The following is a 12306-nucleotide window of genomic DNA, read 5'->3' as shown; positions in this document are numbered from 1 at the left end:
AAGAGTTAGCATCCATCGATACTAACTAGAATTTTTAGTGCATTTCTCTGTTTTTTTAACAATAAGGTTCATGCTTCAGATGCTCTACATGTGTTTAACATCTATTTTATATTTCAAATTAGTAAAACTTTTAAAGAAAATATAAAAGAAAGAGAAGTGGTCTTCAGCTTGTGTTTTGTGCATTCAACTAGCCTTTGTGACTGCACGAACCACAAACTTCATCTGTTACGTGGTTCTGTTTTAGTGCAGTGGCATTTTAGTGCACATGACAGTTGTGGTTGTTTTTTTGTGCATCTGAGTTGTGAGTCTTTTTTGTGCATCTGTGTTGTGGGTCTGTTTTGTGCATATAAGTTGTGGTTCTGGGTTGGTTTGTTAATTATTTTGGTTTCGTTTAAAATACACTACTACCATGCCATCGAATTGTGTTTCTGAGTTGTGGTTCCAGTGCTTGATAGCAGCTTTGGTAATGAAATTTTTATAAAATTTATTTAGTAGGAAATGGGATTTCACAAACATTTACTTGGTCAAGCAGCAAGTTAATTAATCAATCCACATGGATACTAATAAAAAATAAAAGTATGAATCTGTCAAAATGAATCTGCACGCTGGGTTTTCATTAAAATGTGTTTTGCGGCGATCTAATGTGTTACTTACGACGAATTTGTCCTTCGCAAGGTAAAAAAATTTTTCGTCGCTATCATTTTCGCCAGGATTGAAGCATAGGGGCGCCAAAAGCACAAAATGCCTTTAATTTCCCCCCAACTTATTTGCCCTGATGTTTGCCCACTTCGACGTGCAAGCACCCTTTTGCACTTTGACCCATTGCACCAACAGACTCAATTTTCAAATCCTGCAAGCTCCACCCTTCCCAGTGTTCTCTCACAGCGTCAACTCCTCTGTCGTGAGCTTTTAGCCCATTTTCCGAGTCCCATTTCCCCACATCGGCCTTCTCCCTTCCGTTCTTGGTTCACCAATTTCACATAATAACTTCAAATCCCACAATCGGCTACCTTAGTGTGCAAACAGCCTTCTCTCCACTTGAATATTGTCTCTCTTTGGGAAGCTAGGTCCTACGTTTCCAGCTTCCGTTACAAATTTCAATTCCGTGCCTCCATTTTGACATAGAAGTTAATATTTTGGGGTTTTCAAGAATGATCGATCGAGGCTGCAGGTATCTCTTGTTGCCATTGCATTTATCTTCCCCCCTTCACGAGTAGGTTGGATTACAAAAGTAGTCATTTTTAGATGTATAATAATTTTCTTTCCTCTGTGAAACTGTTGCGCATGTTCCTCTGTTTGAGGTTTAATGTTGTGTATCTGCCTCTTGTGTTTGAGCTGCTCAATCAATTGTGGGTATTAGATAATTTTAATTCACCAAATATTGCTTTTTTTTTTTGCCGAATCATAAGCTTTTTCTTGTAGAATTTATGGCCCTGTTTTTTTTACCTTATTTACTGTAAGTGAATTCTTATAATGCTTGAAGAAAGTGCTACCATTTTTCCTAGAGTATATGAATTTGTGAAGTTGTTGCACAAAGTTGGGGATTTCCACACACTACGGGACATTTCACGTAACTGGCCCTTGTATATATATTGAGTTACCCACCTTGATTGTTTTCTGGGTTCTGTTATGCTGCTCAAAAACATAATGATAAACAACGTGACAAGTTTGAACTTGCTAAAAGCTAGAAAGTTCAGTATCATGAGCTATAGGTCAAATGGCATATCTTTGCCCTATACGAATGTTCAGAGAGTGTCATCATTGTTTTAAAATATACAGGTCTGCTTATATAACTTATGACAAGAAAAAAAGAAAACAGTTAAGACTAGAGTCTAAAGGTCCAAAACTCAGCCTCATAAAGATAAAGAGATTGATGATCACACCTCAACTATTAGCAATGCTTAAGCCACTTATCTATACCATCAACACACATAGAAGAAGTATACGCTTGGACTTTTTGCCATGTAAGCCACTTAACAGTAAGTCCCACATTGCTTAAGTATGACTATTGTATTGTCTTGACCTCCTACATAAAAGTTGGTCTAGGAGGCCAAGGCAAGTTTTTTAAAAAATGTATATATCTATATACAATATATTTATATAAATTATTTATATAAATATTAAAAATATATATTTTTATGTTAAATATAGGAGCGGTGCGGAGCTGGGTCAGCCCCCCTCCCCCCTGGCACATGGGCAGTTCAGGGTAGCTCGGCCTCCCATGCGAGGGTGGGGCGGATGGGGCGAGGTAGCGGGGGACGGGCCCCCGCTGCCCACCCCTAATATATTTTATAAGTTCACCACAGTTTTATTTTATAAGGCATGTCACTTTCTTTACTTCATCCTAGATATTGAGTATATCTTAAGTAACTAGGTCAATCAATTTTCTTCAATAAAGAGTAGTGAAGCACATGTTTTGGGAGGTGGGCTTTGAGAGAGAGAAAGAGAGGGAGAGGGAAGTGCATAGGCTTTGACCTTTTTGCACTCTTTTGGAGATGGACTTTTAATTACTCTCTGGGAAGTGAGAGATATTGATATAGGTCTAGGCAAGTGATGGGCCTTCATCAATTATACCACCATGTCCATAACTCATCTCTCCAACTTAATTAAAATAAAAGCTCAAAAGAATTGTTTGCATATAAATATTTTGAAAAATGAAAGAACAAGATTTTAGTTTTTTTTCAACCTCTATAGAATGTGTGCAAAGAGCTCTCAAATCTTCTAGAAATTGATGGTTATAAAATGAATTTTTTTGGCAACAAGTATGCATGTGTGTGCTTTTCGGTTTCTGATTTTTCTGGAATATTGAGTTGAAGATGCTGCTTCTGTTGGTTTTAAGTTTAAAATAAAGAAGCTAATGCAGTGTTCATTATACACGATTTAGCCGGACCACTGCTCTATATGTTCAAAAAATTTCTTTTTTAGATTTTCAGCCTAGAATAAGGAAAAATTACAATTTGCATGTGTTTCTCTTATAATCAATAGGTTTTCTTTAAGAACAAAAAAATGTAAAATGCGTTGAAAAATAGAAAGATAAATAATCTGTACAATATGCTTTGTAAACCGGTCATGAACAAAGAAAATAATAAATATATTGTAGAAAAAAAAAACCTGATATTGAGAAGTGTTATGATAGATGCTTTTTCTTATATCGAAAAATACTTTCTAAAGAGTGTGAAGAAGCATTCACTCGGCTCAAAGAATACCTATCGAATGCACCCCTGTTGAGTCAAATCGTACAAGGAGAAACCTTGTACCTATATATGTCCGTCATGGTAGAAGCCATGTCAGTAGCTTTGGTACGAGAAGAAGACAAGGCACAAAGGCCAGACTATTATACCAGTTGAAGGGGCTGAAACTAGATACACACCGATGGAGCTATTAGCGTTTGCCTTGGTGGTACCTGCCCTCCGTTTGAGACCTTATTTCCAAGCAAACCCGATAAAGTTCCTAACAAAAGCCCCTCTCAAGAAAGTGCTTCAACGACTAAAAACATCCAAGAATTTGGTAAGCTTGTCAATCGAACTCAACGAGTTCGACATCGACTATCTTCGTTAGACTACCATTAAAAGGAAAGCCCTTGTAGATTTTGTTGTCAAGCTGACTAATCCCTTTGAAGCTGAGCCCACCCCACCTATCCGGAGTCACTAGCAAGTCTACGTCGATGACTCGTCTCGCCGCTCGGGTGGAGCTGTAAGTGTATACATAATATCAAACTCTAGGGAAGAAGCCTATTACTCGGTTAGGCTCAAGTTGAAAACCACCAACAACAAAGCAGAATCTGAAGCCTTACTTGTGGGACTCGCCATAGTAAAGGCACTAGCTGCGACGGAAGTGGAAGTAAAGGCAGATTCTCAAGTGGTGGTGGACCAAGTGTAAGTGTATCTCGCTGGAAGAAACCCAGTACGTGATGGCTGAATTACACGAAGAAGTGTGCGAGAATCACTTAGGTAGAAGAATCTTGGTGGGAAAGGTCATGAGAGCAAGTTATTAATGGTGTCGAGCTCTCAAAGATGCGGAACAATTCGTCAAGACATGCGCGAAGTGCCAAATACATGCGCCAATTCAACATTGTCCGCTTGAGGAGCTAACATCAATTACATCTTTGCGGCCCGTTGCGTAATGAGGACTAGATATCGTAGGACCAATGCCCTCGGGAAAAGGAGATGTACAATTTATCATAATCGCGGTGGGCTACTTCACAAAGTGGGCAGAAATGGAACCCTTCACAACAATAACTGCCGCAACATCACCAGGTTTCTTGAGAAGGCTGTGGTATGTCAATTTGGCATATCACGAGTCATCATTACGAATAATGTGCGACAGTTCGACTCTAATTACTATCAAGACTGGTGCACGTAGTTGAGCATAAAGGTCAGATACTCCTCCCCAAGGCACCCCTAAGCCAATGGGCAAGTGGAAGCGACTGATAAGACTTTTGGTAGGGATCTTGAAGAATAGACTAGCGACCGAAAAGTAGGCTTGGGGGAAGAACTCCCAAGGATTTTGTTGGAGTACCGAACCACCATCAAAACCCCGACAGAAGAAACTTCCTTCGCCCTAACTTATGGAACTGAAGCAATGACCCCAGTGGATGTAGGAATGTCAAGCTACAAAGTCCAATACTTCGACAAAGGACTGAACGAAAAAATATTACGTGAGAACTTGGACTTGGTAGAAGAAATCAGAGAAGCAGAAATAAGGACGACTACCAACAAGAGGAAAGCAAAGAATACTTCAATAGAAGACTGAGGCCTAAATTGTTCAAAGTAGGAGACTTGGTTCTGAAAGAAGCCAGAGTGACCTCCCAAGAAGAAGGAAAGCTCAAGCCAAAATGGTAAGGACTGTATGTGGTTACGACCTACCACCGACCTAGAGCCTACTAGCTAAGGGATGTCGAGGGAAAAGAGTTGTAGCACCCGTGGAAAGCAGAGCATCTCAAGGTATTCTCTCCAAGCCACCTAGTTTGGTCGAGCTCATCTTCTGCCTAGATCTCAAAGCTGAGTGTTCCTACACTCATGTGTGCACTCAAGTGGCAATCACAGAAGGGGATACCCTTCCTAAGCATGCATCTCCCCGCCGACTAGCACGGCAAAGTCGAGTGTCTCTAAACCCACATGGCGGTTGGAAGAAGGAACACATCCCCAAAGTATTCCCTTCCTCGCCGAACTGCGCAACCAACAAGGAAGCCGAGGCAACTTTCACAGGTAATTAAATAGCTACCGCCCAAACACTTTTTTGGCAGCTAAAGAGCAGAGCTCGTATCATCTACCAAGTAAACTAGATGGGCCCAAGTCATGAAGGCCTAAACCATTCGGGTTACACTCAATGAAACCCGAGTAAATAAACAAAGTGAGGTACACACACAGAGATCAGGAAATGTTACCACATCGATATTAATATTGTTTGGATCAACAATAAAATGTCTAAAAAATAATCATCATCGATACACGCACAAAGGGAAAACTAAAAATCAACGATTTAGGGCTGGAAGAGGAAAGGCAATGGGTATCAGATCCCTACTCAGAGTGTTGAGGAATTGAAGTGACTGGTAGTCTGGCTTGAGAGTCTTCAGGGCTAGAGTATTCAAGTCGGTCTGAGAGTTCTCCATCAAATGGTCTCTCAACGTCTCCATCAACTTGTATCGATAGCCCCAAGCTATGCTGCGAACTACCTTTGTTGTTGACAACTGAGGAGAAAGTTAGACCAAGTCCTCCCTAGAAGAAGCCAACTCAAATTTTAAAGTAGCTATTTGTTGGTCTCGGGTAAGGATGTAACCGGTCTGGTTCAATCCAGTTTGGACATATTTTAAAACTAAACCGGTATATACCGGTTTTTAGATTTAAAGAACCGATACTGCACCCGTTATATTCTTAAACCAGTACTTCCGATTTTTCCTATTTCGGTCTGGTTTTTCTGGTATATTATATAGTATCTATAATATAGTATATATATAATATAGTGATAATATATTGTAGTATATTGTAATATATATTATAATATATAATGATATAATATTAGTATAACTACTAATACAATAAACTATAGTGATAATATATAGTTATTTATATAGGATTTTAAAATTTAATATTATATTAATTAGTAATTTATCAAATAATACAAAATTATTTTATATATAATTATATATAAAAATTAAATATAATATAAAAAATCATATAAAAAATATTTTATACAATATAAAAATTAAGAAAATCTATATATGAACCAGTCCGGTCTGGTTGGGTCCTATCTTAGAAAAAGGAAAAACGGAACCAGGCTGATTTCGACAGGTTTTGAGAAAAATGGAACCGGTACCGAACCTGATACGAGACCAAACCCACCGGTTCGGTCTGGTCCAGTTTACCAGTTCATTGCTTTTTTTTCACCTCTAGTCTCGAGAGGCAACTTTCCTCCTCGTGCATAACAAGGAGTCACTAATCTTGACAAATTTGGCCTCCACCTTCTCCTACTCCCTCTTAGCGATTGCATATCGACTATCAAGACTCTCCATCTCGCCTTTAAGGAGGTCAAGGTCCGTACGTAAGTCCCGACAGGTCCCTTCTACTCAATTCATCGTGGCCACATACCCACAACATTGCTCCTTAGTCTCCTCCAACTCTACCTCCAAGCAAGGTAGCCGATCTCACTCAGTATCTCGCTCATCTTCAAACAACTTAGCCTCAAGGTAGCAGCGAGTTATCTTTTCCTTTGATTTTTCTAGGTCACTCCGGAGGTAGGACGCATCCTCGCGGAGAGCAGAGATGCTCCTTTCTAATGAGCGGGAGTAAGCATCCACATGAGCAAAGGTGGCTTCGCCTCATCCCTTTTGACCCTCACCTTGGTGACCTCTCAATGAGCTTGGACCTCAAAAGATCGTAATAGTCAAACCTCATCTTCTAGCTTAGCCTTACCGTCGATGATACATGTAGCCACGGAGTCAATCCCCTAACATGCCATCACAAATTGGTCAATAAAGGAATGATAAAGGAGAATAGATTGAAGATGAGCGTTGAGAAAGCTCATCGAGGAAAGGAAACTTCTAAGCTTGTCAGTTGTTTCATGAATAAATTCAACCCTGACGATGTGAGCACTCAGACAGGATCCAGAAGAACAAGACCTAGAAGGATAGGTTTCGAAGGGTCCGGGCAATCCAAAGAAACCACGCCTCTCGCCCCAAGAAGTCGACCTCAAGCCTCCCAGCTGCCCAAGCTGGTAGGAAGGAGTGAGAGAAGGAGCCCAAGGCAGAAGATTCACGCTCCCAAGAGCGTCGAACCTTGCTCACCCAGAGGCTCTACGTCACCTGCCAGAGAAGCTGGTGGCATGGTTTCCTCCATAGCCACCGGCAATAGAACCTCTGACTTCAAAGAGGTACTAAAGGGTAAGGAATGTATCGAGACCCTATCCTTGCTCAAATCCACGGTCAAGGGATTGTCTTGTGACAAACCCCTAGGGTCAAAGGGAAGAATCGGGGTTTCATCACTTCACCACTAGAAACGGTGGAGGGAATAGAGCAGGGGGTGTGGGTGCCACCATCAACACCTCCCCAGAGAACGCCAACAGGCAGGTAGGAAGGCACCCCAGAAGTCTTCACGCATGCCCCGACATTATCGTCCAAAGGTGCAGGCATCTCTGTAATATCCTCAAATGGCACACCCAGAACAGGTTCAAGGAAGGCCAAGTAAAAGGTCATTTCAAGTTCCTCGTCCCGGCTGGAAGCCTCAATCAGCCCCCTGATCACCTAGCGGGGTAGAATGCAAAACCAAGAAAAGTGATGGAGCCAAACGAAGACTAAGCAAAGGGCATTCGAAACCCAACTCCATAGCCAAATCAACTTCCGCCTGTTCCAAGATGTCATCAAGGTTGTTTAGGTTGGGTGATACACACCGACTTGATCCACCAGCCCTCGATAATGACTAAGCCCACAGAAAGGGGCTAGAGCCATCAAATGGAAGGGGAGCCTCTTGCTCGAGCCCCGAACGGTCGCAAACTCCCATCGATTTGCAGATCACCTTGTCCTCCGTACGAGGTTTCTTCTCCTTCCCCTTGGACAGTGTTAGAAGGCCTCTTTTGGTCATAGGAAGCGAATGACTCCCTTAGCTAATGGTGACCGCTAACACGTAACCGATCTAACATCACTAAAAACCAATCAATATTAGCTCTAGTAAAAAAGGCGTTAGTCCAAACTTCTTCCGAGTGTCATCTCACCCAGGGATAGACATTCTTTAAGCAAGCCTGCTCCCAATCGGAAAGATTCAGAGAAAACACCATGTCTTCTGGAACAAATCCCCACACAGCTCGAATGGGAAACTCCTGGCAATCAGCCTCGCCGGCAAAGAATTCTCAACTGTGACCCGACATGAAAAGGAATTTTTTAAACCAGTCCTTGACACAAGACGAGCGGGCATTCCAAGCAAGCTACCTAGTAGTTGGTACAAGAGTGGGAAATACACAAATTACCTTTGTGGCACCATATCCCATGGGTGTAAAAAACTCCCTGGCAGTCAAGTTGGGGTAATCCTCATCGTCGGTTTCCAAGACCAAGCACCATACGATGCAACACGACATAAGGATCCTCCAAACGTTAGGATGAAACTACGTAGGAGCCAAAGCAATATAATCTAGAACATCTCGAATGGGACGGCAAAAAGGGAGCCGTAGTCCATTCAAGAACATGGGGGATACAATTGTTTTAGCACATTTGAGTACCTTGGCAGAATAGATTTTAACTGGAAACTAAAATTCCTACATCGGTCATTTGTGAGGGCATACTACAAATTTGGGATCTATGGCATGCACTACCAAAAGAGGTGATGTGGGAAGAGGAAAACATAGATCTCTAACTTAAGGGAATGAATGGGAGCGAGTCTGGGAGCTATGAGTCGACGAGAAGGTTCTATTCCCTCTGTGTCTCAATACCTTCCACTTCTATATTCTATTAAAGTCTTCCTTTTTTTTTTCAAAATGATAGAAAAAGAATTATTATTTTCATAAAAATTATATGGCTTTTTGCTTTTTTAGCTATGAAATCTAATTATTTTTCTTGTACCATGAATTTTTATTGTTGATCACACCAAACAAATCAAACAACAAATGTTATCCAATATTTAAAAAAAAAAAAAAAACCAAATATTATCCAAAATAACTTTGCTGCTTTAAGACCAGAAGGAGAGCTCCAAATACGCCCCTAAAATTAAGTGCAATGACAGAGTTACAAACCCATCTACATTTTATTTACTATTTATCAGTAAAATAGTATTCTTTTTTTAAATTTAAACACATCAAATTAAAATTAATATTTCTAAAAATATTATTTTATTCAAGATGGGAGAAAAATTGTAAAGAGATGGTAAATTGTCTCAAGTTGAACACGAGTAAAGGGCAGATTTTTGCCATGTACTAGGCTTCCTTGAAGAACAACCAGACAACAAATTCTGCTATCACGTCAGATAAAGAGAGAGGTGCAGTTGAAGAGGGCAATACTGGGTGGAGAAGCTCATGTCTTGAAGAGGATTCCCCGCATTAGATTCCCACAAAGACACCCTAAATCCTTTGCTTCAGGTCTCTCTGTCTCTATCACTTTTAAGTCTCGTGTTTTTTCCTTCTTTGCTCTGCTTATTGTAACATTTCTTATCAACAATTCTTTTGCTAGAAGTAATTGAACAGAAATCCTTCTTTGGTTTGTGCATTTTGCTTTTATTTAGCCAAAAAACTGCTTTTTTTTTTTTTTTAGTATGCTTTATGTATATTCAACAGATCATTATTTCGCTTTTATTTTGATAAAATGTAAATTTCGTAAATATTTAACTCGGATTGGTTAATTTTTCTCTCCAATTGTATGCTTATCATGAGCTATTGAGATGGATGAGTGATTTGCTACCAAGATAGGCAGAAGTGTTATTTTTCTTTTTTTGAAGTCTCACCCAAGATTGAATGTTAGGTCTTCTAGTATTCCAGTGGGGCATTACAAGGATAACAGGAGGTCAGAAAGGGCATGGTTTGAGAAGAGAAATGCGGGAGCAATGGTATCATTGAGAGAGTGGGTTTCACAGCCGTTCCAATAATATATGATTCATTAAGGATTTACTTAAGTTCACTCAGTTATGAGAAGTTATATGTAGCAATAATGCAGACAACGTAAAGAAATGTAGGCCGTGCTGGTTCTGTTGTGAGCAATGAGACTCATTGATGGCTTTCTGAGTAGTACAGAGCTCAATTATGCCAATCAAACTATTTTCTTCTCCATTATATGTGTTCTTTTTGGCTTCCCTTTTGTTCTTCAACAGATTTAATCTAGTAAGGTGTTTTTCATTTTTTAACCTGTCTTCTATAAATAGATTGGTTGAGATATCTGTACAAAAGTCCAGGCACCACTGAATCATGACCATGAATGGTGTACCTTAGGCTTATTCAATTTTTTAACAATAGAAGCTATATAAGTGGTATAACATGACATATTATGATGCTGCAGCAGTATATTTGCGTAGCCTACTGATCAATGTCTTGCCTTTGTGATGACAAGTTAGTTTCAACACAAATAAGGGATGAGGTGGAGAAAGATGGATGAGATTGTGGGCTTGGTCAACATAAGTTTAGGAAAGTGTGACATTAGCATAGACTTCATGGCTGCAGTTGTATGGACTAGTACAATAAGTTGGGCCTCACAAAGACTAAGCAAGGCAATAAAGGCCCATTATGAGGACAAGGTCAAGAAAAGACTGCTTATCATTTCACAATACCGTAGAATTTGCTCATGTCAATGGCTTGATGCATAATTAAAAGATTCAGGTACCACTAATTAGGGGAATTGTCCGAAAATGTTGACTGAGACTGTTTAGATATGGGTAAGATAGATAATGATTTCACTCCTCAGGAGGGGTAAGGCCATGGCATTCATCAATAAATCTTTGGTTGAGGGCGCTAAAAACCCAGAAGGTAAGTTTGGCAAGGATGTGGTATCTGGGTTTTTCTCTTGAAGAAGGTTTTGTAATGCTATAATGAGCAGATGAAGGTTTTGTAGCTGATCCAAAGAAATGGGATGAGGCTTTTTGCTCATAAATTAATATAGAAATGTCTTATTTAAGTTGCACCTTATCGCTATATCAGACCACAATTTGATCAAGATGTCTCTGCTGAAACCCGGTAGTTATAATACTGGCTAGGTTTCAAACCCTCTGTTTATTCATTTTGAAGAATCTGAGCTGCTCAATGGTGTATACGCATTATGACATGTCAGTAGTTTTGTGTAGTCTGTTGGTATGTGTATTGCCTCTGCCCTGTATCCATATTTAACTTAATCTTCCCTAAAAATATTAGTCTGGGTTCCTCCAATATTTACCCATATTTAACTTAATCGTCCCTAAAAATATTAGTATGGGTTCCTCCAATCTTTGTACAAACGAAGATCTTCGGCCTCTTCCCCCTACAGTGCTGTTCACTCGTAGATTTGATGGTCCCAAAAGGTTGGATTCAAAATGGTTCCATATATTTTGATACATGATATACTTAAATGAAATCCTGAGGAAATGGGAAATGGCTTCATGATTAACGCATATATGACATTTGGATACTGCTATGTTTCTTGGTTGAGCAGATTAAGTATATTTGGTTGTGTGAAGCTTTAAGCAGTGACTTCAAGTGTTTCTACCTTTATTTTTCTTTTGTTCACTGATGTATTCTCAATGATTAACCATTCTTAAAGGCATGGTAAGGGATGTCTCTCCCCACACTTTTTTTTTATTATTATTACACTAGTGCATTTACTTGAATCGAACTCAGGTATAGATTTCCTATATTGCCTTGATAGTTTTCTTCTTAGTGTGTGCTTACAAATATGTCTATTTCAGATTTCCATAACTTTCCGTGCACAAATTCTTCATCTCAAGCTCAAAGTAGGGATGCTCGAAACATTACCATTTTATACAGTCTTTTTTATTTTGGGAGAAAAAAGACTGTATAAAATGTAAATTTCTTAAATATTTAACTTGGATTGGTTAATTTTCTCTCCAATTGTAAGCTTATCATGAGCTATTGAGATGGATGGGCGATTTCCTACCAAGATTGGCAGAAGGGTAATGAGAAGATGTCTTTGAGCTATTTCGTGAACAACCAATGGTCCAATGATGGCATATTGCTTTTGTTTTTTTGAGTTTCACCCAAGATTGAATGTTAGGTCTTCTAGTATTGCAGTGGGGCATTACAAGGTCTTCTAGTATTTAAGTTTCACCCAAGACCGCTTATCATTTCACAATACCATAGAATTCACTCATGTCGATGGCTTGATGCATCAATTAAAAGATTCAGGTACTG

Source organism: Juglans microcarpa x Juglans regia, chromosome 3D (genome assembly GCF_004785595.1).
Source record: "Juglans microcarpa x Juglans regia isolate MS1-56 chromosome 3D, Jm3101_v1.0, whole genome shotgun sequence".
NCBI classification, from domain to species: domain Eukaryota; kingdom Viridiplantae; phylum Streptophyta; class Magnoliopsida; order Fagales; family Juglandaceae; genus Juglans; species Juglans microcarpa x Juglans regia.
This window is presented reverse-complemented; position numbering follows the sequence as displayed.